Source organism: Peromyscus californicus, unplaced genomic scaffold (assembly GCF_007827085.1).
Source record: "Peromyscus californicus insignis strain IS unplaced genomic scaffold, ASM782708v3 Scaffold_5__1_contigs__length_169319896, whole genome shotgun sequence".
NCBI lineage: Eukaryota > Metazoa > Chordata > Mammalia > Rodentia > Cricetidae > Peromyscus > Peromyscus californicus.
Window position 1 is genome coordinate 148,670,958 of NW_026294573.1, and position 26,672 is coordinate 148,697,629.

Consider the following 26,672-nt stretch of genomic DNA (forward strand, 5'->3'; position numbering starts at 1 on the left):
TTGATTTGGTGGGTTCTCCTGGTGTCCTCCACTCCCTCGGACTCCTACAGTTTGGATTTTAAATTCAGTATAAAGAGAACCACTGCTGGCCCTTAGATTTGTTCAGTGATTTAAATAAACTTAACCACTTCTAGTCTGTTTCCTACACTGTAGATAATAATCTTTCAAGAGGTTTTGTCAGGATTGTAAAAAGCATAATTTAGAAAGCGGTCAATTGTCAAATACATTCTCAATGTTAAATACCTCAATATTGTTTGTTCCTATTTTACCAATGCGAAAACTGTTTCTGAAAAAGACCCACTATCATAGTCACTGGTCACATTTCAACAATTACTTTTCCTAAATTGACTCTCTTGTTAAAAGTGAAAAATTAAACTAAGAGTTTCACATTCATTTTCTTTTTTGAATCTCACTACATCTCCACCCCTTGCCTCTCACATGTTCTCACTGTTGGAAAGTTTTCCTAAGGATAATCCCCTGACTGGATTTGGGTGTGTTTGCGTGTCAAAGGTGGAAGTTGGTCACTCGTTAAAATAACTTCTTATGTTTGTGAAAAAGTCAGACTCCTCTAGGTTAACTTGTGCATCCTCAGAAGCACTAAAGCTTTCTGGTATTGAGGAAGGATGGGCCTAAGGGCTCGCGCCATCCTGCAGGCTCGCGCGGGGAAGGTCCAGCCAATCAGAGCGCAGACTGAGGGCTGGCCCCGCCCCTCCTCCTATGGTCCTCCCGGAGTAGGGGTGTGCGGCTCCTCGTCCCGCCCCTGCCTCTGAGTGACAGCAGCGTGGACAGCTGCCCACCCGGCCGGACCCGCAGTTGGGCCGCCCTCGCTGTGCTCCGCTGAGGTGTGTTTCCGGCGAGGGCTGGGGGTTCGGGGTCCCGGTGCTCAGGACGCGGGCCCGGGGCTGGAAGCGCGCTTCCTCAGCGTCTCCCAGCCCTGTCTCCGGAGACTGTAGCTCCGGCCCGGGGGCGGCCCCAGGCGCGGGGCCTGGGCGTTGGGAGGCTCTTCCAGGGGAGCTGGGCTCCGAGGCCCCCTTTTCCACGGGTCTCTGCCTCTGGCTGGGCTGGGGCGGGGTGGGCGTGGCCGCCTCGGTTGCCCAGCAACGCGGGGTGCGCCCTGCCAGCGTGTCTTGGAGCTCCTGGTCTTGAAACTCAGTCCCACCCACTCCCCTCCGCCCCGGTCTTACCCTAGGCTGTGGATTCGCTCCCTGTGCTGTCCATTAACTCGAGGGCCTTTTCAAAGCTGAGTGTAACTCTAGTTTCTACAAATTCTGCTCAGGCCTCCCTCTTCTGTGTTTTAACTCCTGTATACCCTATTTTATTTCCCTTTTATGGAAACAGTCTCTGAAACCAAAACATTTGTAGAGAAGAGTTGCTTTATTGGTTAGTGCTCGTGGCAAAATGGGGTTACTTTTCCTGATGCTTGGTGAATCCTTGAACCCAAACGATGTTGCTGTCTGTGTGGATGCCTAGGAAAAGGAGTTCTGCAGTATGATGTCTTCCACTTGACCTTAATGAACTTCCTTTGGAAGTTGCAACTCATTACAGGAAGGGCGTTCGTATATGATCTTCCTTGCAGTCTACTGTGAAGCATATTAAACATCTAAGCACCTACTATTGGACCCATATTTAATAATGAACTACAAGTGCAACACAGATAGCTTCTGCAGATCTCTTCTTCCCCCATATCTTTTGGCCCCACATGATTCAGCAGAACAAATATTCTATAGGAAAACACAAAGGAGAAAGAAGTTGGCCTTTCTGTCTCTGTGCTAGGTTTCCAATGTAAATCCTTAGGAAGGGAGCTTTGCTTGTTCGGCTGTTCACTAGCCAGTAAGACAAGGTTAGTTTTCCGTATGTGAGAACCCTCAACCATTTTTCATCTCTAAAGTGCTCAATCTAGTGTCTAGGATTAAATCAGTAGGATTAACTGATTTAAAAGTATGATTAAAATAGTGATCTGTACAAATGCAAGGCGTTACTGATTACAATTTCCATTTGTTTAGCTTAGAGTACTTTAAAATGTTCTTGACTTTTCTCTTAGTTCTTTGATTTGTTGAGAAATGAAAATGAAGCCCTTTAATCTTTCCTTTACTGGTTCAGCCTTGTTACTGCTTAGGTAGCACATTAGTGTCTTGCATGGCAATTTCTCTGCCCTTAACAACGTTAGTTCCCCACCTGGTGTGTGTGTGTGTGGGGGGCTCATGGAAAGATTAGGAAATGTTAGTGTTAAATCTAATAATTTCCAAACTTTTTGATGTCACCATTTTGAGAAGTCAATGAAAGCTGGAAGAAATCCTTTAGATGGGGCAGAAATTGAAGAGTAAGTGGAAGCTATATTGAGACCACCTGTTTTAATTTAGGGACAAGATAATTACTTTCTCCCATGACTGATTAAGGAAAACTTGGAACAGAGATTTTTAATACTCTTTCTTCCAAAGAGCCTCTTACCCATCTAACTCTCCATATAGGATCATTACAATCCATCTCATATTTATTAGTAATCAACCAACATCCAATGCTGAATAATGTGTGGCTGTGTTAAAGTGTAAGCTGTGTTTCATTCCAGATCTCCATTGATCTTGCCTATGAAATCATATTCAGGTATTTAAACAAGTGAAAAAAATAGTGTTATAGGGCAGTGGTAAATTGTATTTTGAGATAAACATAAAATGTGTAAAATTTCGCTTGCATCAGTGTTCATTTGGACAAAGAGAGGCTGATTATGTTTAGTTCATGCAACTGTAAAATCGTCACCTGGTTCTTTTTTACAGTTCAAGTGAAAGATCTTTTGTGTTTTAATTTACATAGACTAGCACACATATCATGGTTTTCTTCCCTGGTAGCTGTTTTCCTGACTTTATTTTCAAATAGAAGACTTTAAATAACGTTTGATATTTTTTGCTCAGATAACCCACAAAAGCAGATACCAGTTGTAGACGTGCTACCACTGGATAGAGATAGCATCAGAGTATGAAGTATGTATTTTTTTGTAGTAAGTGTTGAGTATACAAAAGGACCTGGTATTTCTTAGAACTATTCATATGAACTCTGTCCTTTTTTACTGGCCTCTCAAATTTTAGTAAATAAACTAGATCAAAGAAAGATAAACTAGACAGAGCATCAATGGCTTAAATATTTTAAGACTTAGAAATGGATTTTTGTTTCTTGTCCTGAGTTTGTAAACAGTATTTGAACATCAGTCTTGTTATTAACAAGCTGACTGGGGGTTAGTGCTCTTGACAGGATAAAAAAAATGGCTAGTCCTCTTTCCTAGCCTCTCTAGCCGTCTATTCCCTTTCCCACAGACTAGACCTTCAATCACCTGCTGGAGAAAACATTTAGTTTTCAGAATAGATATGCTTATTCAGACTTATGGTTTTGTATCCCCCACACTAGCTCCATCATGGGAGTGATGTAGCCTGGTGGGTCCCAGTCACTGATTAGACAGTGTTCTCTGGTAGTTCCTGACCTTGTTGCTGACAAAATACCTGACTACAGTAACTGAGGGATGGAAGGTTTATTCTGGATTAATGTACCAGAAGTAGTCAGAGGTGGGGAAGGCCTGGAGGCAGGAGCGTGGGGCTGCTGGGAATGCTGTATCAACAGGAAGAAATGAACAGTACATGCTTGTGCTCAGCTGGCTTTCTTCTTTTCATGCAACCCAAGACCCAGCCCAGGGAATGGTGCTGCCCACTTTTAGACTGGGTCTCTTCACCTTGACATAATGACGATAATCTCTATAGACAAGCCCAAAGGCTTGTCTCCAAGATGATTCTAGGTTTTATTAGGTTGATAGTTAATACTAACTATCACATTCTCTTATTTAGAAACTGTGAGTGAATGGAATCTTAGTTGATTGTTAACCTGGTGCTCTGGTTTCTTACAATGAGTGATATTTCTTGGTCATTGGATGTGTGTAATAGCATTTTTACATTTACATGTTCCTCCATGTCAAATTGTGAAGTGAGAATGTGTTTCCCCCAGACTTTGTACATATATCCTTGTTTTGATTTCAATAGCAGTAGCTCTATAGATGTCTTAAACATACTTTTTTGAATATAGTATTTTTGTGTTCTCTCAGAATGTTAAAATGATGCTAATAGGAAATAGTGATACATATTTACTCATATTTGATTTCCTCAAGAAATTTCTTAATTGAACAAATAGGAATCATTTAGTCTAGGAACTTACTCTTTTTCAGACCTCTTAAATATACTTAATCTTTTTTTATATGGTAGAAATGCCAGGTGTCTTTGAAACAGTAGAGTGATTTGTGTATGTATTTTAGTGAAAAAGAATTCTTTTACCTCATAAATTTGAATAATAATAAAAAGGTTAACATTCTGTACTCAGTGATATAACAAACCATTGTGTTGAATCACCAGGTAAAAGAATTTTATAAGATGAAGGTTTTTGTCAACAGCATGTCTTTGAAGTCATGGAAACCCGGCAAGAATAAAGTAGCTTGCTTCTTTTATAGTTTCTCATAGTTGCATAATTGCAAAACAGCAGTCCAGTTAGATTGTAAAATGTAAAATTTTAACTATTACACAACAAAGATGACTCAATCTGGAGAACACTTGGTTTTGCATAATAATGTCATATTTAGAATAATAAATTATGTGGCTACATGTGACAAGATCCTAATTATGGATTATAGTTTATACCCTGATTCAAATGGGGAGTATATTGGATGGAAAGCTTTAGATTTGATTCTGGTAGCAGACATATTATTTATTGGGTTTTAAAACATTTCTTGTCATCAAGTTATTCTGTGTAGGAAGGCCTGGAGATTAGTGGATATTGTTATTTTTTTTTCCGCCATCATATTTGAGTATTGTAATGCATTCTTCACAGTGACTCAGTGTAGCACTCAGTCTCTCTGGGTAGGGTTATAGCAGATTATTTATTTTCTGATTCTGTCCCTTCTCAGCTTCTTGGATCCCATTCTCTAGATTCTTTCCTTTCCTCAAATCTGTTTCCTCCAAAACATTGGACTATGCAGAAATGTCCTGTACAGGTTTTTATGTAGTATTCTGGAAAACATAGCATTTGGCAGTGAAATCAAGTTGAAGAAAACACCCTATTGAACCAAGGAAGTTAACGAACATCTCAGAGGCATGCCTGAAGTCAAAGAAGACCAACTCAAGGAAATGTTTGATGCTGATGTGTTCATAATGCATGGCCTCTATGTTTAGAACTCCATCCAGGAAGGACAGACAAAGATAAAGTGATAGTAGAGAGAGAGCAGCAAAGATAAAAAGATGACAAGAAAATGAAAAATATAAGAAACATTGAGTCTTTACTTTTGGCATAATGACACTTGTTTAGTGGTTTATAAACAATGCAGTTTCATTAACTTATACTTAAGTAGTTTGGAGTTAGATATGTATCACATTGGATGGTAATAATAGTGTTATCAGGGCTGTATTCATTTGTGTAACTTCCAGTAGACAATCTTGGTTTCTGTGCCTTTCCCATCCACCCACATTCCTACATATCTGACCCTCTTCTTTCATCTGTTAAGACAGCAACATTGCATGTGTCTGACTTATCCTTTGTAGCCCCATCTCCTAATGACAGTGTGGACCCATCAGTAACTTATTCCAGGTTCTGTGAATTAAAATTTGTACATCTTTGGGCCTAGCGAGTGTAATACCATCTCTGGTATAAGTAAGTCAGAAGTTCACAATGTTTTATTCTCATTCAAATATATATTGTCACTACTTAATAGATTTGTTTCCTTAACATGTGCTGTCAGTTTTAAATAAGACTTAACTAAAGTATTTGAAGACACTGCTCCATCAGCTTAAGTAGCATACACATACACTTTTATGTTCACGGCACACATCTTATAAATAGTACCTTACCAGACTGAGTTTTCCCCAAAAGCAAACAAGGTAGCTAGACTCTCTTATACTTATAGCAGTGGATTTCTATTGCTCAAACCCTAGAAATACCAGACACATGGGCATATATTTTAAATTCCTAAAATATTGCTCTGCTGGCTTTGTGGAATTAGACATTACAAAGTGCAGATGTGAAAGTGGGAACTTTCCATTCCTGAAGGTACATTCTTTTGTTTTCATGTGAAATAGTTTTTTTCTCTTTATGATTGCAATTTGAAATTGTTCTTTCTTTGAGTGGTCATGTCTTACATAACAAAGATGCTCTTTGAATTTCTGGTTTGTTTTCAGCTTGTAAAATGTTTTCAACTCCTGGCCTGAATGATGAACGTTAATATATAAGACTGAATGATGCCTTTCCATTCAGTAGATTTACTCCAGATGTCCATCAGTGTTTTACTTGCCTCAGCATCTTCTTGATCTTTGATGAACTGTGCCAACATCAGAAAAATCTACTTTTCTTTACATTTCATAATGGTGCTTTTATTTTTATCATCTATAGAAATGAGTCAAACATTCCATGAAGATCTTAGACTTTGCTTTTGAAAGGCAAAAATGTTACTACCCAGATATTATAAATATTTGACCATTGTATGTTAAAACCCTGTGACTATAAAGGTAAGCATTGTAATATTTAATAAGAGAATTACTTATTAATCATACAATCAAAGATTTGTCTGGGAAGAGTATGTAAATTATACAGAATAAATACAAAATTTAATGGAGTCTTCAAGACTTTCAGTAAATTCGAGATTGATAACTCTAGGAAGAAGCTTGCACTGAGAGAGAATAGAGCTGTGAAGGTGCTGAAATTGTGCAGGCAGGCATACCATTTGGTTAGGAAACAGAAAAGATGTTCATAACTTGGTTAAAGAAGGGGCCATAGGGACCTAGAGCCACATGAAGAAGGCTGACATAGACCATGCAAAAAAATCTGCATCATGTTGATGAGGAACTACTGGAGGTTTTAAAATAGTACAACACACAGCAAGATTAGCCCTTTAAAATATTAGTTCTCAAACCTTTCAAACACATAATTCTCTAAAATTACTTAATTCTGTTATCACATAATTGAGGGTAACCTTGACAAAGTCTGACCTCTATGTTATTGATAACACTCTCCTTTAAAGGATTGTATATAAAGTTTCTTAGCTGCCCTAGGAACACATGGAGTATATAAAATGCTGTCATATGTAAACATATGTGCTAAATCAAAATCATTCAAAATTCAGAAGATTAAGTTATCTATAAGCTACAAAATGTATTATTATCTGGTCTTCCTAGGTATATCAATTTAGACAAAACATAATCCACAATCATGTTTATTTGCTTTCTGTGATATCTTTAAATTTTGCCTATAGAAAGTTCATGAAAGCTTACAGTTCTATTTTGATTAGCGGTCCACTTGGCAGTATTTAGATTTTATAGTTTAGGTGTGGATAATGCAATCTCTAAACTAATGCTTAGCATTTCTTTTGATAAAATTAACATTTAAGTGCCTATGAGGAATTTGACTACTTGTGCTCCACTTTTAATATTGGCTTAAATGATAATGAAGTCATTTTCTGGATAATATTTTATTTATACATATATTGAAATTTATATTTCATTTATAAAGTGTTTTTCTTCCATTTCACTGGTGGAATGTCAGTCCACAGCTCAGAACACGTTCCCTGTAAAGAGTGAACGCTGTGGATAGATTTCAATCCTTCCCCTCTCAAGGTAGCATGCTCAAGTGGGTCACTTACTGAGTCCCACGGGAACCATTTCTTCAGTTGCAACTAATTGTACTTATTCCAGAGGGACATAAAGACAAGTTCTGACTGTATAGCTGAATACATAATCACAGTGCTTGCCATGTTAACTGCCATTTTACAAATGCCAACTGGTCAATATTATCACTAATTTCATCATCATTTATAAAGGGTCAGTACCTGTTATTTACATTTTAAAAATTCAGTAGTTCCATTAAATTACCATTTCTGGAGCTTTGCATAATCTGTGATTGATGTGACAGCCAGGGATGGACTGTAACTGGCATTCTAATGCCCTCATTGGGCATGAGATTTCTCCAGTGTTCATCCTTGCTTCTCTTTGTGAATTTCACATACACAATTAGGAGAGATGGACATGTTACCTTTACATAGTCTAAAAGCTTCTAAGACACACGTGGCCCCCAAGTTTTTAGATAGGGACCTCATAATAAGTTATTATGACACTTTTATTTTAAATTCCATATTGAGATTTGCCATTTTTAAAATGATACATTTGAATAGGTTTAGAATGTTACAGAATTGTACAACTGTTAACACTAATGTTGAAATATTTTTTTCTATTTCAGCAAGAAATCTTTTCTCCATTGGAAATTATACTTTCTCTCTTCTACTGCTACACTATAAGCAACCCTCAATCTTTGAATCTCACTATTGATTTTTCCCATTCTGAATATTTCATGTAAAGTGAGCAATAATAGCATTGATACAGTTGGTGAGCTCCTCTGCCTGCTGTTTTTCACTTAGCTTGTTTTCTAGGATCATCTGTGTTGTAACATGCATCAGCATTTGATTCATTTTTCTCACTAATATTCCATTATGTGGCTGTGTCTTGACTTTTTGGTCTGTGCATTGTGGATTGGTTTCCCTTTTCAGTTGTTAAAATAATTCTGTTCTGAAGACACATATGCATGTTTTGTACAGAGATCCTTCATTTCTCTTGAGTGTGCACTTAGGAACAGAAAGAAGTGTTGGTCATATGTGATTCTATGTTTGGGTTTTTGAGAGCAGTGACTGCTCTCTAACACATGAGTTCACTCTTTCACTTTCCCAACCAGTGCATGGGGTTTCTAGTCTCTCTTCATGGTCATTGTTTTCCTTTTGATATAGTCAACCATACAGAGGTGAAGTAATGTGCCATTGTTCTGAACTTCTATGATAAATAATGATGTTGAATATCTTTTAATGTGCTTGTTGGAAATTTGAAAATCCTTTGGAAACGTGTCATTTCAAATAGTTGATCACTGGAAAATTGGATATATATTTTTTAATTGCTAAATAGTAATTATCCTTCATATAATCTGAGTACAAAACTTTTATCCAATAATGGATTTGTAAATGTTTTCTTGTATTGTGTGGATTATCTTTGTACTGTTTTCCTCTTTGAAGCACATAGTATTTTAATTGTAGTTAATTTTTTTGTTTACTCTGGACTTAGTCTCTATGAAACTGTTATGTAGCTCAAAATCATGAGTTTATCTCAGATGTTTTTTCAAGTTTATTATAATACTAGCCCTTGCATTTAGGGCTATGATTTATTTTTTGTTATCTTTTGTCTGTGGTATGTTATAAGCATTAAACTTTATTCTGTAATAGCAGTATTTATTTAAAAGCCATTCTTTGAAGTTATGACTCTTGAATTATTATCTGTATTTATAAAAGGTCTTCAGGCTGGATAGATGGCTCCACAGGTAAGAGTGCTTGCTGCTTTTGCAGAGTACTGAAGATCAGTTCCCAGCACCCACACTGGGTGGCCTACTGTACCAGATTCAGAGGATCTAATACACCCTCTGGCTTTCACAGGCACCCTCACTTACATGCCTGTGTTTGTCTGCGTGCGTACTTGTGTGTGTGCATGTGCACTGACCCAGTCACTCACCCACCCCTATATATACACAATTTAAGAGAGTGTTACCTAAAATTGTAGGATATTTATATTGATCATATTGGAATTGGAAAACATATTCTCAAACATATGGTTTTTAGTTTTCAGTTAGTATTATTAGAAAGCATCTTGGATTCACAAAAATTTGATTCTCATATGTACAAGAGTAATTTCAGTATAAACTAGAGAAAAATTCAGTTTGGTGCAAAATATATATTTAATACATATTACTTTTTTGTTAAATGAACACATGTATACATTGAACAAAAAATGGATACATTACATATATATGACTGTTTTCCATTATTACTGTTAATAAATGTTTAGGAAATAATATGCACTTTAAAGTTTATGATTAAATACTATTGTTTTGTGTGTCAATGATACACAAATTGAAATAGCTGAAAGTAATTTGAAATTAGTCTTTTATATTCATGCATAACTCTAGTGGTTCTCAACCTGTGAATCTCAACTCCTCTGATGGTCACATACCAGATATCCTGAATATCAGATATTTACATTACAATTTATAACAGTAGCAAAATTACAGTTGTGAAGTAGCAACAAAGTAATTTTATGGTTGGGTATAGCTGGAAGCTTTTCTGTGTCCCGCCTGCCAGTTTCCAATCCCACCACCATGTGTAAATAATCACCATAACATGAGGAACTGTATTAAAGGGTCGCAGCATTAGGAAGGTTGAGAACCAGTGCTCTAGAATGTAGTAGAACATCTCCCACTGCTTCTCAGATGACCTTTGCACATATATTAGGTCAAGTAAATTCCTGTAATGATTTCCTGTAATGGACCATTTCCTAGCCATTGTTATGGAACTGTGTCTTATGAAAATGCATTATTTTCTAAATTTTCTGGGGAAATTAAATTGGTTTTAGATTAAATAGATAACAGTTAGAAACCAGGAATCAAGGAATGAAACAAGAAGAACCTTACAAAACTCCAAATACTCTCATCTTTTTTTGTTTCATTTTAATTTTTAAATTATTTTTTGCAAAAAAAAAAAAAAAAAAAAGCCGGGCGGTGGTGGCGCACGCCTTTAATTCCAGCACTCGGGAGGCAGAGCCAGGCGGATCTCTGTGAGTTCGAGGCCAGCCTGTGCTACCAAGTGAGTCCCAGGAAAGGCGCAAAACTACACAGAGAAACCCTGTCTCGAAAAACCAAAAAAAAAAAAAAAAAAAAAAAATTATTTTTTGCTCATATGTGTGTATGTGTCACATGTTCGTATTTGTATGTATGTGTGGGTGTACCTGGAGGCCCAGGCTGACATTAGGTGTCTTCCTCAATTATCTCCACATAATATAATGAGATAGGGCCGGGCACTAGAGCCCAGAGCTCCCCCATTTGACTAATCCAGCTAGTCTGCTTGCTTCAGGGATAGCCACTCTCTCTGGTTCTCGAGCACTGAGATTTCTGGTGGGCCCCTCTCCTCCCTGGCATTTAATACGTTCTGGAAACCTGAACTCTGATCCTTATATGTGCACAGCAAGCTCTTTATCAGCTGAACTCTTTCTCCAGCCCCTTCAACGTGTCTTGTTTTTAGTCAATTAGGTAACTGGAAATCATCCATTTAATTTGTCCATATAGTCTCATCTTAAATTACAGTAAGAAAAAATCAAGCAAGAGTGTAATTTTTGGTGACTGGAATTGAATTTGCCAGGAATGCAGCTCAGCTTCTGAGGCCTTGCTTCGGGAAACATCGCTTTTTTGGCTGCTTTCCAGAGTTTAGACTTGGCAGCATCAAGAACACAGTGTAAGGTGTGTGTTCTTGATTGAACATGTGGAAAAAGGTGTTTTGATTTGTGGTTTGTTTCCTTTTACTTTGTTTTTCTTGGTTTGAGTTATTTGCTTCTGGCAATGAACTTGGGTTATGAACATGGCTTTTTGTTACAGAGGGCACAATTATAATGAGAAAATGTTTTACATGGTTTTATTTGTGTAATTTAGAAAAAAGTAAATCAAGATTCATAAGCTGTGGATTTTTAATCTAAATTATTTGTTACATAATATTGTGCTGTTATGTACTGACTTATTACCACATTTAGCATGTACTCTCTTGATGCTTGGTACATTATTATACTTTAGTAGATTACAATATTTTGGTAATTACTTATTGGCTTTAATCAATGTTGCAATATATTAATTAGTGAACATAAAATTAGCTATACAGCATTACATTTACTGTTCCTTAGTATATTGGCACATTGCTTCAAAGAGTTATAGAGAGGAAACACAGCATAAAGTCAGCCTCTTACCCGTTGGACCACACTTTTCCTTTCTTACTCCCGATTCACAGCTTGTCGGTTATTCCAGCTGAAAGCTGAGGCTCTGAAGTCGGCAAGACTTTCTTTACAAAACCTGTCCCCTTGTTTGCTTTCTAATCTCATCTTTGCCCTTGTACCCATTCGTTTGTTCCAGGTTTAGCCCACACTCTTTGAACATTTCCAGGCTCTTCCCCCACCCCATTTCAGAAAGCTTGAACTTGCTGTTCTAGTCTATTTCTTTTGCACTGCATTAAAATGTCACCATCTATGTGTATTAAAAGGTCACTTTTCAGTTAGAAGGCCTGCCATCAACACTGTATCATTCTCTATCTTGTAGTATTAATGAGTATTTAATAAGTCATATATTTGATACTTACCTTGCTTATCATGGTTGTCACCAACAAGAATGTGAGATATAATTGTGGTTTTATTGTGAAACGTACCACAAAACCTCATGTATTTGAACACTTGGTGCTTTGTGAGGAGGCTGTAGAGTCTTTGGGAGTTGAGGTTTAGTGGAGGAAGTAACTCAGTGGGTCATAGGATGTGTAGGTGAGCCCTGCTTCCTGCCCTGTCTTTCCTGGGTCCATGAAGAGGTAAGCCAGCAGCATCCTGCCCCTGCTGTCACACTGTGACATGTACCTCCCACCATGCCTGCAGGGCTGCAGTGGACTGTGTCCCTAATAGTGAACCAAGATAAGTACTTCCTACCTTAAGTCATTTCTTGAGAGGTTGTTTGGTCATAGCAAGACAAGCAAATAAAAATGCAGTATGTGATGGCTGTGTTTTTACTCAGTCTCCATTAACTAGTCTTTGGTTACTAATAAGTGAGTGATGAGTGAATTCATAATCATTTGTGAAGTACATACTAAGAGTTAAATACTGCTAGATAGTGATGATACTAAATGCGGTGCACAGTTCTTGCTTTGATAAATACAGTTTAATAAAGAAAACATAATTATAACAGCCATTTTATTACAATAGTGTGTAATACAAATATGTAACAAAATGTTGTATTGACCTAAATCAGAGTATAGTGTATTCATGAAATGCTTCCTGGAAAATGATTAGCAGTTAGGATAGCCGTGGATGTTGATATATTCATATATGCATGTAAGCAAGACCATAGCTCAATGTCTTGAAACCACAAAGTTTATTTCTTACATGGGCGATATGCCCAAAATGGATTAGTAGGAAAGCTTAAGTGCCCCCAACACTTGAACATACCCAGTGATCACTGCAGCAGTGAAGGTGACCAGCTCCTTGGGCGCTGAATTGAGAGTTTCACTAGTCAAAGCAAATGGCTCGCTTCTAGATGTAGGGCTGCTTAGTACAGCATGGCCTCCTAACAGGAGGAAGGATGGAGGAGAGGAGAGTCAGGTTAATAGTGGACATAGCTTTCCGCCATTTTGTGGGGGGGTGTGTATTGTGTGTATGGGGGGCTCATGTACCAAAACATGTGCATGGAAGTCAGAGGAAAATCTGCAGGAGTCAGTTTTCTCCTTCTATATGTGTCCTGGGGGGTAGAAGCCAGGTCATCAGGCATGATGACAGTGTCTGTTTCTACTAAGCTACCTCGCCAGCCCTTTTCTCCTGCTTTGAAGAAAGAACATTAGATTAGTAGGTAAAGAAGAATTTAAAAACCTAAAAATCCTATTCTAAGAAAGAGAATATAAGCACAAATAGTAAACTGTTCTGTAAGTTGATAAATTCAGAGTTGTATATAACTCAAAATAGTTGAAACACAGTGTTTGTGTGTGCATGTGTGTATATGCGTGTATGTGTGTGTGTGTGTGTGTGTGTGTGTGTGTGTGTGTGTACACGTGTGCATGCAAGTGTGTGTGGGCTGGTGGGAGCTAAAAAGGACAAAAAGATTGTCGAGAAAAGAGAAGCCAGACTACATACACTAAACTACACTTACAGATAAAGATAAACATTGAACTATAACCCTAGGGGATCTTGACTAACTTTAAGTGTGTAGAGCTTATTCTAGAATTGCTGTAGAGATGGATTTGAGGGGAGGGAGCTGGAGTTAGGAAAATCAGTTACAATATGAATTTAGTGAGCAGATGATGTCTCTGGTTGGACATCGGCAGTGAAGATAGAAAGGAGGGGACAGAGGTGGAAAGAATGAGCCTGTGTGGGGACATCTGAGCACAGAGGACAGCTTGACAGAGGACAGGATGCTGTTTGCTTTGAGATCCAAACAGAGGCATGACTGCAGACAGATTGCTTCTGAGGATGTGTCTGTGAATTGATGTGTGTGGAAAAGAATAAATTATGGCAAGCTTGCAAAATGAATGATTACTACTTGGTGTATATTTGTTTGACCAGGGGAACAAGCCCATGTGTCTAGACTGAGTGAAGGTGGCTGGGGATTTGAGAGGCGTGAGCATGAGGGTAAGTATGGAGTGGAATGGAAGGCAGCAGAACAGAGGCACAGAGTTACCACACAATATTAGGCATTTGCTAAGCCCGATTGCACAGTTTACTGAAGAAACTGCCCTAGAAAGCTCATCGTTCTTTACATTGTTGTGAGGTCAGCAAAATTTGGAGATATATTCCTTAAAAGAATTCTGTGTGGTTTCTCTGAGAATCACTCATGAGATGCAGTCGAGCTCATGGACAAGAATCTTTCATCATGTAATAATAAAATTTCTTAAAAGAAAATTTTCTGAAACTTAAATAATTATCTAGTGCTTTCTAGAAGCATTTTTATGTGAGTCTTTTATTATAAAACTTCTTTGTGATCAGTCTTAGGATTACAGGAAATTAGAGAGAATGATAAAGAGATTTCCCATGTATTTCCTGTCCCAGCACACATGTAGTCTCATCTGTGATCCATATCCCACAGCACAGTGGTGTGTGTGTGTGTGTGTGTGTGTGTGTGTGTGTGTGTGTGTGTGTGTGTGCGCGTGTGCATGTGTGCGCGTGCACGGTAGCCTAAGGAGTACACAGTGGTTCACTCGAAGCTCACTGCTCTGTAGGCTTCACTGTTGGCACCATCTCTGTCCCTATGTATAGGGACATGTGTCCCCAGAATATATTTACAACTCTGGGAGTCTCCTGTGTCTTCATCATTCCAGGACTCACAACTCCTAGACACCACCACTTTGCTTTTAGCTGTCTCCATAATTTTGCTTTTCCTGCTGAATATCATACAGCTAGAGTAATAGAATTTGTGGAATACTGAAAAAAATCCATATTGGCTGTTTGTGTTTCTACTTCTGAATACTCTTTATTATGTTCATTAGCTCATATACTGGCAGAGAGATTGTTTTGTGTTTTTAATTTTTGGAGTTATTTATATATTCTATATTTAACCCCTCTCTAAAGTATAGCTGGAAGAGATTTTCATTCATCCTATAGGCTGCCTGTTCACACTGCTGATAGTTTCTTTGCTGTTCAGCTTTTAAATTTCATGTAAGCCTTAGGGTTATTTGCTGTGTGATTGGAGTCATCTTAAAGAAAGTTTGTCCTGCCTCTATATCTTGAAGTGTTTTCCTTAAGAATTTTCAGGGCTTAAGGTCCTATACTGAGGTTTTTGATCCACTGGAAGGTTATTTTTGTGCAGGATTAGAGATAAGTATCTAATGTCTCCTGCATTTGAATCTGTCCAGTTTTCCTGGCTTCATTTATCAACAAGGCTGTCTTTTGTTCTAATGTATATTTTTGGCATATTTGACCAGAATTAAGTGCTTAGCTATCAAGGAAATGCAAAGTAAAATTGCTTTGAGAATCCATTTCACTCCTCTCAGAAAGGCTATCATCAGCAAAACGACACATGCTAGTGAGGATGTGGTGTCAGAGGAACCCTTATACACTGTTGGTGTGAGTGTAAACTAGTATAGACACTATGGAAATCAATATGGAGGTTTCTCTATATACTAAAAGTAGAAATATCATGGAACCCAGATATACCCCTCCTGTGTACACACTCAAAGGACTGTCAGTCCTACCATAGAGACCCTTGCACATCCATGTTGACTGCTCACCTATTCATATTAGCTAATAGAACCAATGTATATGTCTATGAAGAGATTAATGGATAAAGAATATATGGTAGATCTATACCATGTAATTTTATTCAGTTATAAAGAAAACTAAATTATGACATTTGTAGAAAAATGGATCAAACTGACAGTTATCGTGTTAAATACAGCTAGCCAGATTCAGAGAAACAAATATAACATGTTTTTTCTCATACGTAGCAGAAACAGAGTAAGGTGAGGGGGAGTTAGAGGAGGATTAATAAGAACAAAGTTTGCATGTACATGAAATAGCTGTGATGAAACCCATTACTTGGTGTGCTAATTAAAAATAATAAAAAGAGTAGTAGTTTTTTTTTTATACTAGTTTCTTTCTTTAAGCCAACTCTTCTGCATTGTTCCCTGAGTGATAGATGCAAGAGTTGTTATGTAGGTGTGTCCATGGGCTGGGCTTCCCCATGATCTGTCGATCTCTGCATTGTTTACGGTTGTAGTTGTCTATGGTAGTCTCCATTTGTTGTAAAAAGAAGTTTCTGTAGTGAAGGATGATAGTTACACTTATCTGTGGGTTTAAGGAGAAGATTTGGAATGTAGTTAGGAATTATGTTGGCTAACAAAGGGGCAGTAATATATTCTCTTCTAAGGTCCATGACCTCACCAGCCCTGGAACATTGGCTAGGTTTCTAGTACCAGCCATGATTTCTCTCCTCTTGAGTGGGCTTGAAATCCAATTAGACATCAGCTGGCTATCACCAACATGTGAGTGCCACTTATCACATCTTTATGGATATCTTGTCATACTGGTCATTGTTATACTTCATAGTTGTCACAGCTGGTTGGGACAATTAATTGCTTTCCTCTCTTGGCAGCTTGCATAATATTTTCTGGTATGATGGAAGCTGGACCACAAGAAGGAGGAGGCTTTAGGATTAAATTCAACGTGAATCTTCAGAGTTCTGTTTTCTTTTCTTCAGCAATAGACACTTCCCTTTAGCCTCTGGGAGGCAACTTAGGGCAACAGCCATAGTTAAATTGTTTTGGGAGTCACTTGAACTATTCTGACCAACCATTCGAAAGGAGGGTTCTCTTGCCTGGCACCGATTTTTTGTTAGTCATTTGTTCTTGTGAGGAGCATTGTCACCCTTAGTGGCATCATTTGCATATGTGCATGTATGTAAACATACATTATATATGTATATGTGTATATTATGTGAGTAAACTTGCATAAGATTTTAAGTACATACAAAATAATAAGATTGCTTAAGGTTTTATCAAACAACCTTGGGATTATTTGTCCCTCATCTCTTCTCCTTCCTTAATGACCTCCCCTCATCTCTACTTGGATCCCCAATCCCTGGTTTTCTGTGTCCTGCTTCACATCAGTCATATCATATCATATATCATATCATATCATATTATATCATATATCATATCATATCATATCATATCATCTGCTTCCTGCTATTCCCCCCTCAAGCCGCTCTCCATGGTCCCTTTATATTTCCCTCCTCTTTGTGTTTACCCGATATTGTATATTCACATCTGAAGATTTACAGCTAGGAAATGAGGGTTCCCTTTTCCCAACAACCTCACCAGCCATCATTTGTTGTCAACTGTTTTGTTGATCATAGCTATTCTGACTGGTATAAGGTAGGATATCAAAGTTATTTTAATTTGCAGATCCCTAATTGCTAAGGATGATGAAAACTTTTGAGGTATTTCTTATCTATTTTTATTTCTTCTGTTGAAATCTCTCCTTTTAGGTCCCTAGTTATCTTTTAAAGAGTCATGTGTTTCCTTGGCTGTTTTTTGTTGTTGTTATTCTTTGTACATTAAGAAATACATTAATCTGTCAAATGTATAGCTGTCAAATATTCTCTTTCATGTAGCGGGTTTCTTTTTTACTTGATCGACTGTTTCCTTATTGTTCAGAAGCTTTTTAGTTTTATGAGGTCACATTTGTCAACTGTTGGCCTTAATTCTTAGGCAAATGTAGTTCTGTTCAGAAAGTCTATTCCTATGTCTATATGCTGTAGAGTACTGAGTATGCTTTCTTTTATCAGTTTTATCATTTCAGGCTCTAAATTGAGGTATTTTATTTTGTGGCATTAATTTTTGTACAGGGAAATTGATAGACTGGAGTCTAATTTCATTCTTCTGTCTGTGAACACCAGTTTTCCCAGCACCGTTTGTTGATGATGCTGTCTTTTCTCCAGTGTATGTGTCTTGACACTTGGTCAAATATCAGATGGTTGTAGTTATGAGTACTCATGTTTGGGTCTTCTATTTTGTTTTATAGGTCTACATGTCTATTTTTGTGCCAGTACCACTACTGTAGCTCTAAAATATATCTTAAAGTTAGGAATGAAAATTTTTTCTAGTATTATTCTTTTTGCTCAGTATTGCTTTGACTTTCTGGAGTCTTTTAGGCTCCATATGAATTTTAGGATTTTTTTTATAGTTCTGTGAAGAATGTTATGGTATTTTGATTGGTATTGCATTGAACCTGTGAATTGCTTTTGGTCGATGGTCATTTTCACAATACTAATTAATTATGCCATAAACACACATATTTTTCCATTTTCTAGTGTCTTTGTCTAGTGAGTTGTAATTTTCATGGTGGATGTATTTCTCCTCCTTGGTTATGTTTATTCCCGGGTATTTTATCATCCTTGAGGCTGTTATAAATGGGAGTGGCCGTGACCTCTTTCTTGTGTGTTTGTTGGTGGGAGAGAAAGGCTACTGATGGTTGTTAAGTTGATTTTGTACCTTGTCACTTGCTGATATTGTTGATTCTTCCTAGAAGATTTCTGGTGAAATTTTTGTGATCTCTTATATATAGTATCGTGTCATCTATGAATAGGGGTAATAGACTTTTTCTTTTCATATTTCTGCTCCTTTAATTTCCTTCTCTTGCCATATTGCTCCAGATTCCATGTCTAAAACTAGTAGAGATAGTGGATAGCCCTGTCTCATTCCTAATTTCAATAGATGGCTTCAAGTTTTTCTCCACTGAAGACAACATTTGCTGTGAGTTTATCATATATGTCCTTTATTATGCTGAGGCATGTTCCTGCCACTCATTTTCAATCTAGGATTTTTATCATGAAGACATGTTGGATTTTGTGGAAGGCTTTTCTGCATCTACTGAGATCATCATATGATTTTTTTTAAGTTCATTTATATAATTTATAATGTTTACTGACATGTGTATTGAACCAACCATCCTTGTATTTCTGGAATTAAGCTAACTTTATCATGATGACTGAACTTGATATGCACCTGTATTTAGTTTGCTAGTATTTTATTGAATATTTTTCCATCTAAGATCATTAGGGATATTGGTTTGTAGTTTTTGTTTCTTTTGTTACTATCCACTTTATCCATTAAAATTTTTAGCCTATTAGTCATACTTATTTTAAATTCTTTGCCAGTTTAGTAGTTCACATTTGCAGTCTCAGTATTTAGGAGGTGGCAGGAAGAAGAATACTGTGAGTTTAAGATCAGCATGGGCTACAAAGTGAGTTCAAGGCCAGCTTTAGCTACATGGCAAGACCTTGTCTCAAGAAAACAAGAAAGGGCACAACAAGCAACAGCTGAGCAAATAAAACAAAACACTCTAGGGATTCCGATATCATTGCTATGTTTGGTTTTGGTGTTTACTTATCTCTTCAAATTGTTCTTGTTTAGTTCTTTGTTTTTGCTTTTGCTTTTATCTTTTTGTGTACTTATATATTAAGCTAGATGTAATACACTGTATGGAAGGAACTCTTGCGAAATAGTCCTTTAGTACAATATCCTTTCTCCTTTTCATGTATTGGATATGTTCTAAGACTGTTAGTGGATACTGAAACTGGGTAATACCAAGCTGTACATATACTGTGCATTTCCTATATATACATCTCTCTAAACCTAATTTATAAATTAGGAACAGTAAATGGTTAATAACAATAACCAACAACAAAATAGAGCAGTTAAATCAGATAGGATAGTAATATATTAAAACTTATGTGGCCTCTCTATCACCCTCTTACTCAAAATATCTCATTGTTTTTACACTTTTCTCTAACAAGAGGTACTTTGTAATGTATAATTAGTATGTATGAGCTAATAGCACAATTACTTTTATGGTTTGGGGTCATTATTAAATAAAATAAGGATATTTGAGTACACAGAGATAGTAATGATAATTCATTACTAAGGGACCAATGGGATGGTAAAATATACAATATAGATACACTGAGCAAATCATGGCCTAGGCAGAACTAAGTAGGACAATATGAGATTTCATCACACTTCACAGAACTATGGGCATCTTAATACTTACAAGTTGTTCAAGTAATTGTCCATTTAATTTATACAGAAAACAACTGACTATGTAACTGAAACATTCAGAATTTGAACTGTGGGTAAGAAGCTTGAGGCTGCCTGGATGTGATGGTAGCATGTGGGGGAGGGGGCATCATTCTGCATTCTTACAATTGGAACTTTCTTTTAGTGAGTGTATGCTCCTGAATTGGGTTCTCATAGCTATTCCTTCATGTTGTGTTTGTTTTTGTTTTCTTCTGCTGTAATAGGCTGGACATAACAGAATGGCTGTAGTGACCTGGAGTTAGTTATTTCCCTTTGCTCATCTGAAGTCTGGAGTAGAATTGCTTGATTCTTCCCCCAATATCAGTTAGGTGCTAGTTAACTAGTACCTTGAGAGAACTGAACTTGTGAAGAACAGAGTGCTCTGATGTATTTCAAAATAGCAATCTGCCTCCAGGAGTGGAGCCATCTTTCTTTTGTATTTTCTTGGAGAATCTAATTAACCTCCTTGAAATGAAACTCACAAATGTTCACCAATGCTTTTACAATGGAGGATGTATTTATCAGTCTTGTGTTTCTTCTATTTTCCTCCAAGTTAGTTTCAGTTTATTACCATAGTAGGTATTCCTGTCTGTGACCAGGCTTCGTACACCACTCTGAACCTTGTGTTTGGTAGGCCAGCATATATTTATCTTTTTAGTACTTTTGTGAATTGATAATGAATGTAGTTTATGAACTTCATTATTGAAATAGTGATGTGGTACAGAGAAAAACTTAAATATTGAATTGGAAGGTCATTGACAGAGAAAAAAAATTTAAGGGTGAAAGAGAAAAGAAGATCATAAAAAATACTGTGCTTTCCCCAGTAGATTCCATTGGAGAAAATAGTTTTTCATTTGCAAGTGGTTATCATTGGAGATACTTCTAGATTAGAGATGGAGGCATGTGTCCACTTTTCCTTTCAGCTCTAGGACCCCATCTGGTGCAGATCTGTGTAGGCCCTGAGTATGTGACCTTGGTCTCTGTGAGTTCATATGTATATCAGCCATGCTTTGTGTAGGCTCCTTGGTGTCTTCCATTCCCTCTCGCTTTTATAATCTTTCTGCCCCATATTCCACAGTGTTTCCTGAGCCCCAAGGGGAGGGATTTCATGGAAACAACCCCTTTAGTGATGTGTTCCAGCGTCTCTAACTCTCTCCATATTGTCTGGCTGCAGGTTTCTGTAGTTCCCATTTGCTCTAGGTAGATGCTTCTTTGTTGATACCTGAGCAAGGCATTGATCGATGAGTATAGCAGAATGTCATTAGGAGTCATTTATTGCTATGTTACTTTTGTAGAACAGTAGTATTTGTCTTTATCCCAAGTCCTATTCCATCTTGTTCTACTCTTAAGGATAGGCCACATGCCCAGCAGTAGATGGCCAGAAAACAAACTCAATGGCATCTTTGAGGAATCCTGTCTTATAATGTTATGTCAGGAATTTTTTCTTTCATATTTTATCTTTATTCATTCATTCTCTCTCTCTTTCTCTCTCTCTTATCCTACAGGTCCTTTATGCATATATTATGGCTTCCTGTTTTGTGATTCTATGCAATTTCTGCGGCTATATCTGTTTCTTGTGCCTTTTCTTGGGCTTTTTTCCTCCTGTTTGTTTGCTTTGTCATATTTCTCTGTGTGTTTTAATGATCTCTTTTTATATTTCATTGTATTAGTATCCCTTAGAAGCCTGTGTGTTTCCTATTGAGAGAGAGAAAGGGAGTGGATCCAGATGGGAGGGGAGGTGGGAAGGACCTGGGAGAAGTAGAAGGAGAGGAAAGCATAATCAGGATATATTATATGAAAAAAAAAAACTACTTTCAGTAAAAGAAGAAGAGAAAAGAAAATAATATTGTGCTAAGAGAGACAAAGGCAGGCTTTCTGCATAGGACAGAGCCTATGTCAAGAGAAAGTCCCATTCTGTTAAGTCTTCATTTTTATGCTATGCTAGATGACATGCAACTCTTTGAAATAAAATGTGATAACTTTGGAAAAAGTAGAGGTAACAAAAGTGAGACAAAATTTAAAAAAATTTGACATATTAAAGAAAAATAAATTGTAACCAGAGATTATAAATGTGACCAGTACATGAAAAATTTGCAAGGTAACCTTTTTCCTTGATTGATTTATGTAGTTTCTTCATGGATAAAGGTTACTTATTTTCTCGAAATCCTTTTTTTGTGATTTGAGCTACCAAACACAAGTGGAAAGACTAGGGCTGAAAATAATCTATAGGCCTTTTACTACATTCATTTTTAAATGCTTTATTTGAAAGGAATGCCCTGGTTTGTGATTTTCATGGTTTTCCCTGTTTAGAAAAAGGCAGATGGTATGAAAACTGGACTCCCTTATTTAAAGGGAGTGTTGATATTTATAACCAAGCTTATCTCCAGCAAGATTTGTTTTTTGCAGCTGTTCCAGGTTGGAAAAAAATATTATATTAAAGTCCTGGCTTGCTGTGCTTTCCACATTTAGGGGGGAAATTTTCAAAATGTGAAAAAGTGCTGTTTAATTTTAAACATGAATGCAATGTAAACTGTGAGATTTATGTCTAAATGTGAATTTTCTGTTTGTGTGCTGTGATACTACTCTTTTTGTTTTACTGGTCTACTTTCTCGATACATCACACTTAAGAAATAATTTTCTCATTTTGCACATATCATAAAGCATTCTAGGAAGTCAGTAGACATTTTTAAGAGTTAGATTATATCATTAAACAAACCATCTTTTTCACTGGGAAATTAGCTTTGCTTCCTCTTATAGTTATTTAAGATAAATATATTTATCTTTATCTTTTACTATTTGCTTCTTTTTAATTATAAATGGTACTGTTTATACTTTGGCATAAATTAGATACTTTTGATTATAATTTGGTTGAGAATTAACTGCCTTTTATACTCTAAACAATACATGAGGCTTTCTCAGTGGGCACATGTCATTAAAGACTGAATTTCCATGCCTGCATATGCATATTATCTGTGAACATAGGTATTCATACTAACACACACATAATATTATGTAAAAAATGGCTTTGTAATTAATATTATGTGAATAAATATATTGATTTTTCATTAATGTGGCAATATGCTTGTCAAATGCAAGTAGACATTGACTTGTCAAATGCAAGTAGACATTTACACAGAGATTATTTTCTAGAATATGAAAGATTATACAAATTTTGATTGAGTAAAATTCATTTTTCCTTTTTAATTTTGAAACATGAAATTTTATTTAAAAGTTTCTGTTCCTTCTTTGGCACAAGTCAGTTTCACTATTCATTTAGAAATCATGCAAATTGGGATATTGCTTCAATCTACGAAACAGACAATTTCTAGGAGCCAGTTTCATTATCTCCAGAGATGCTTTTTGCTGTTTGATGAATAAATCCTATAAACATGCATCTTCAGCTCAGAAAGTGAAGACTCATTCCTTATCTCTTTAGTCAGAGTACTTGAGTATATTTAGTTTATTAGCACAGACTTTTGTATATCTGTATTATGCTGTTTTTACTCTCTGTAAAAGCTTCATGGTTCCAACTGGAGAAGAGAAGAAGACAAATCCCTGTGAGCATTTTGTCTGTCTTTTCTGGGATGTCCTTATTGTAGTATGATACTGTATTACACATATATTATTCTTTGCTTGTATAAGTCTTTATTTTATGAGTTTATAAAAATTTAAAAGAAAATTTCAAATTTGTGAAAACGGGTAACAATTAATTGGAACACCTAATATTCTATAATTTTTTTCCTGACCATGTAATAAAACTCATAATCCTGTAAAAGGTACATGACTTTGTAAATAAAATGTTGCAAATCTTTTATTTCTGGTTTTGCTGTTCATGGTGGTTTGAAAGAAAATGGCTCCCAAAGGGGAGTGACACTATTAGGAGTTATGGCCTTGTTGGAGGACGAGTGTCATTGTAGGGGTGGACTTTTAGGTGTCTTTGGAGCAAGCTTCCCTCATTGGGATTGTCAGTTGACTTCCTGTTGCCTGCAAATGTAGCACTCTCAGCTCCAGCATCACATCTTCCTTCATGCTGCCATGTTCCCTGTCATGATGATAATGGTCTGAACCCCTGAAACTGTAAGCAAGCCACCCCATTTAAATGTTTCCTTTTTAAGAGTTGCTGTGGTCATGATGTCTCTTCACAGCAATAAAACCCTAAGACCTGGGTTGTTTGGGGATTTCCATGGGACCCCCTTGGCCAACAGCTCAATTGAATGCAATGCAGCCCCACCACTGGAAGCCTTACCTGGGTATAACTGATGACTAGTTGAGACTACATATCCCCATTACTTGGCGTCTTCATTAGGATCAATTTCATACATTCTAGGAAGTTTCTACTGCACTAGGTCTCCTCACCACCTTCTTAATGTCTCCTAATTTCTGCCATGTCTCCCCAAACTCATCCCCCACCCCACCTGTTCCCATCCAATCCCCACCTGATGCAGTCCACCTATAAAGTCTATTTCTCCTTCCCAGGCAGATGCATGCATTCCTCCCATAGCTCCTCTTTACTCCATCTCTCTGGGTCTATGGACTGTAGCTTGACTATCATTTACTTCACAGCTAATATCCACTTATGTTTGTCTTTCTGAGACTGGGTTACCCCATACAGCATGAGTTTTCTGGTTCCATCCATTTGCCTGCAAATTTCATGATGTTATTTTTTTTTAATAGCTGAGTACTACTCCATTGTTGTAGAGAACATTCTTTTATTAAATGACAAGGCTGAACAGATACTGTGTCTCATGAAATAAATATAGAAGTATCAGCATATAAAAGATTGAAATAAAATATATTATAAGCTATATTAATAAAATGGGATTTGTGGAGAGGGAGCCTTTATTACATGAGGACATTTCATTAGTGTCTCCTTATAACTAATATTTTAATGAAATTTTGTCCTTGTCATTAAAATTATTTTATAAGCATCACTTGTATTTTTAATATATAAATTACTTTTTCTTTTTTATAATTGTATTATTCAATTCAGGATACATTTTGAATTCCTTTGCTTGCAGCTTCTCATTTTTGAACATTAGTAATTGTTATTCTGTTAGTTTACTGAAGCAAATAGCAAGCCACTGATAATCTCTTTTGCAAATATCCCTTAGAGCCCATCGCAGATGTTAGACATTTGCCTTCCTGGTAGATTGGATCATCACTGGCCTGGCTAGCAATGGAGAATTTCTCATATTTACTTGGAAATTTAAACTCCTGTAACTGATTCATAGACCTAGATTTAATGTGTTGATGGTACAGGATCAGTCCCACTAGGATAATATCCATCTTTTAGAAACATCTGATGTGCAAACTTCATTGTAGCTTGATATTTTTGTGCTATTTACACATAGCATAACCACAGAATTTCCTCATAGCTACAGGATTTATTCTGTATGAAATAAGGATGAGGAGGCAATTAAACTACCTGAGTTTTTAAGAAAATAATTGTTTAACTTAAATTTTTAAAAATTTCCTACATGAGTACTGTATTTACATCATTTTCACTCCTTCCCCTCTCCCCTCCACTTCTCTCCTGTTCCCCAACTCCCACTCAAATCCATGACTTACTTATTATTGTTTTATATATATATATATGTGTGTGTGTATGTATGTTATATAGTATTATATACGTATACTATAACAAATATTTTATATTGTATATATACAATGTGTATTTTATATATGTGACATTATAATATATATGCATACATTTTTATATATGGTATCTATTGAGTCTATTTAGTCTTGTTCATGTGTACATATGTTTAGAGCTAACTCTTTGGGGTTGCACCATCTGTCAGGTGGCTCCTCCCTGGATTCTCTGTCAGTGGCCATTCATTGCCTATAGCTCTTCAGTTATGAGTAGGACCTTGCAAGATTTGCCCACCTGTATTGGCATGTCAGCTGGTATCATCGTGCTGGTATTGTTTAAGCAGCCAAATTGTTGAGATTTCATGAGTGTAGCTTTCTTGTCATATCTATGTGATATAATCTTTTGTCAGACTTAAGGTCCTCTGGCTTTTTTCTGTCCCCACTCTACGATATTCTGTGAGCTTTAGATGGAGGGGTGGTACTATAGATGTATCATTTGGAGTTGGGCATCCTATTGTCTGTCAGTCTTTATACTTTAACCAGATGTGAATTTCTTTAATATTTCCTATCTGCTTTGTTTGGGAATGCTAGTAATGGAACTCAGAGTCTAGTAATAAGCTGTATCCCTACTCTCATACCATATTTCTTTTATTTTGCATTTATTTATTTTATTTATTTGTTTGTTTGTTTATAGGCACTGTTTCTCTGGGTAGCCCTGGCTGTCCTGGAACTCACTCTGTAAACCAGGCTGCCCTCGAACTCAGATCCTCCTGCCTCTACCTCCCCAGTGCTGGGACTAAAGGCGTGTACCACCACTGCAGGCCCTTATACCTTTTTAAACTTGTACATAGAAAGCAAAATAGGCAAGAGTAACTGGTTTTCCAGGTTAAGTTCTGTT

General features: G+C 36.8%; 1 protein-coding gene across 2 annotated transcripts in view; it reads left to right on the forward strand.

Annotated features, from left to right (window-relative positions):
* The first annotated feature begins 709 nt into the window (after positions 1-709).
* Triqk (triple QxxK/R motif containing) overlaps positions 710-26,672 on the forward strand; it is a 68,115-nt gene continuing 42,152 nt past the window's right edge. For both annotated transcript variants that reach the window (XM_052717613.1, XM_052717614.1), the window contains exon 1: positions 710-842. The gene's annotated coding sequence lies outside the window, so the exon portion shown is untranslated. The remainder of the gene's footprint in view (positions 843-26,672) is intronic.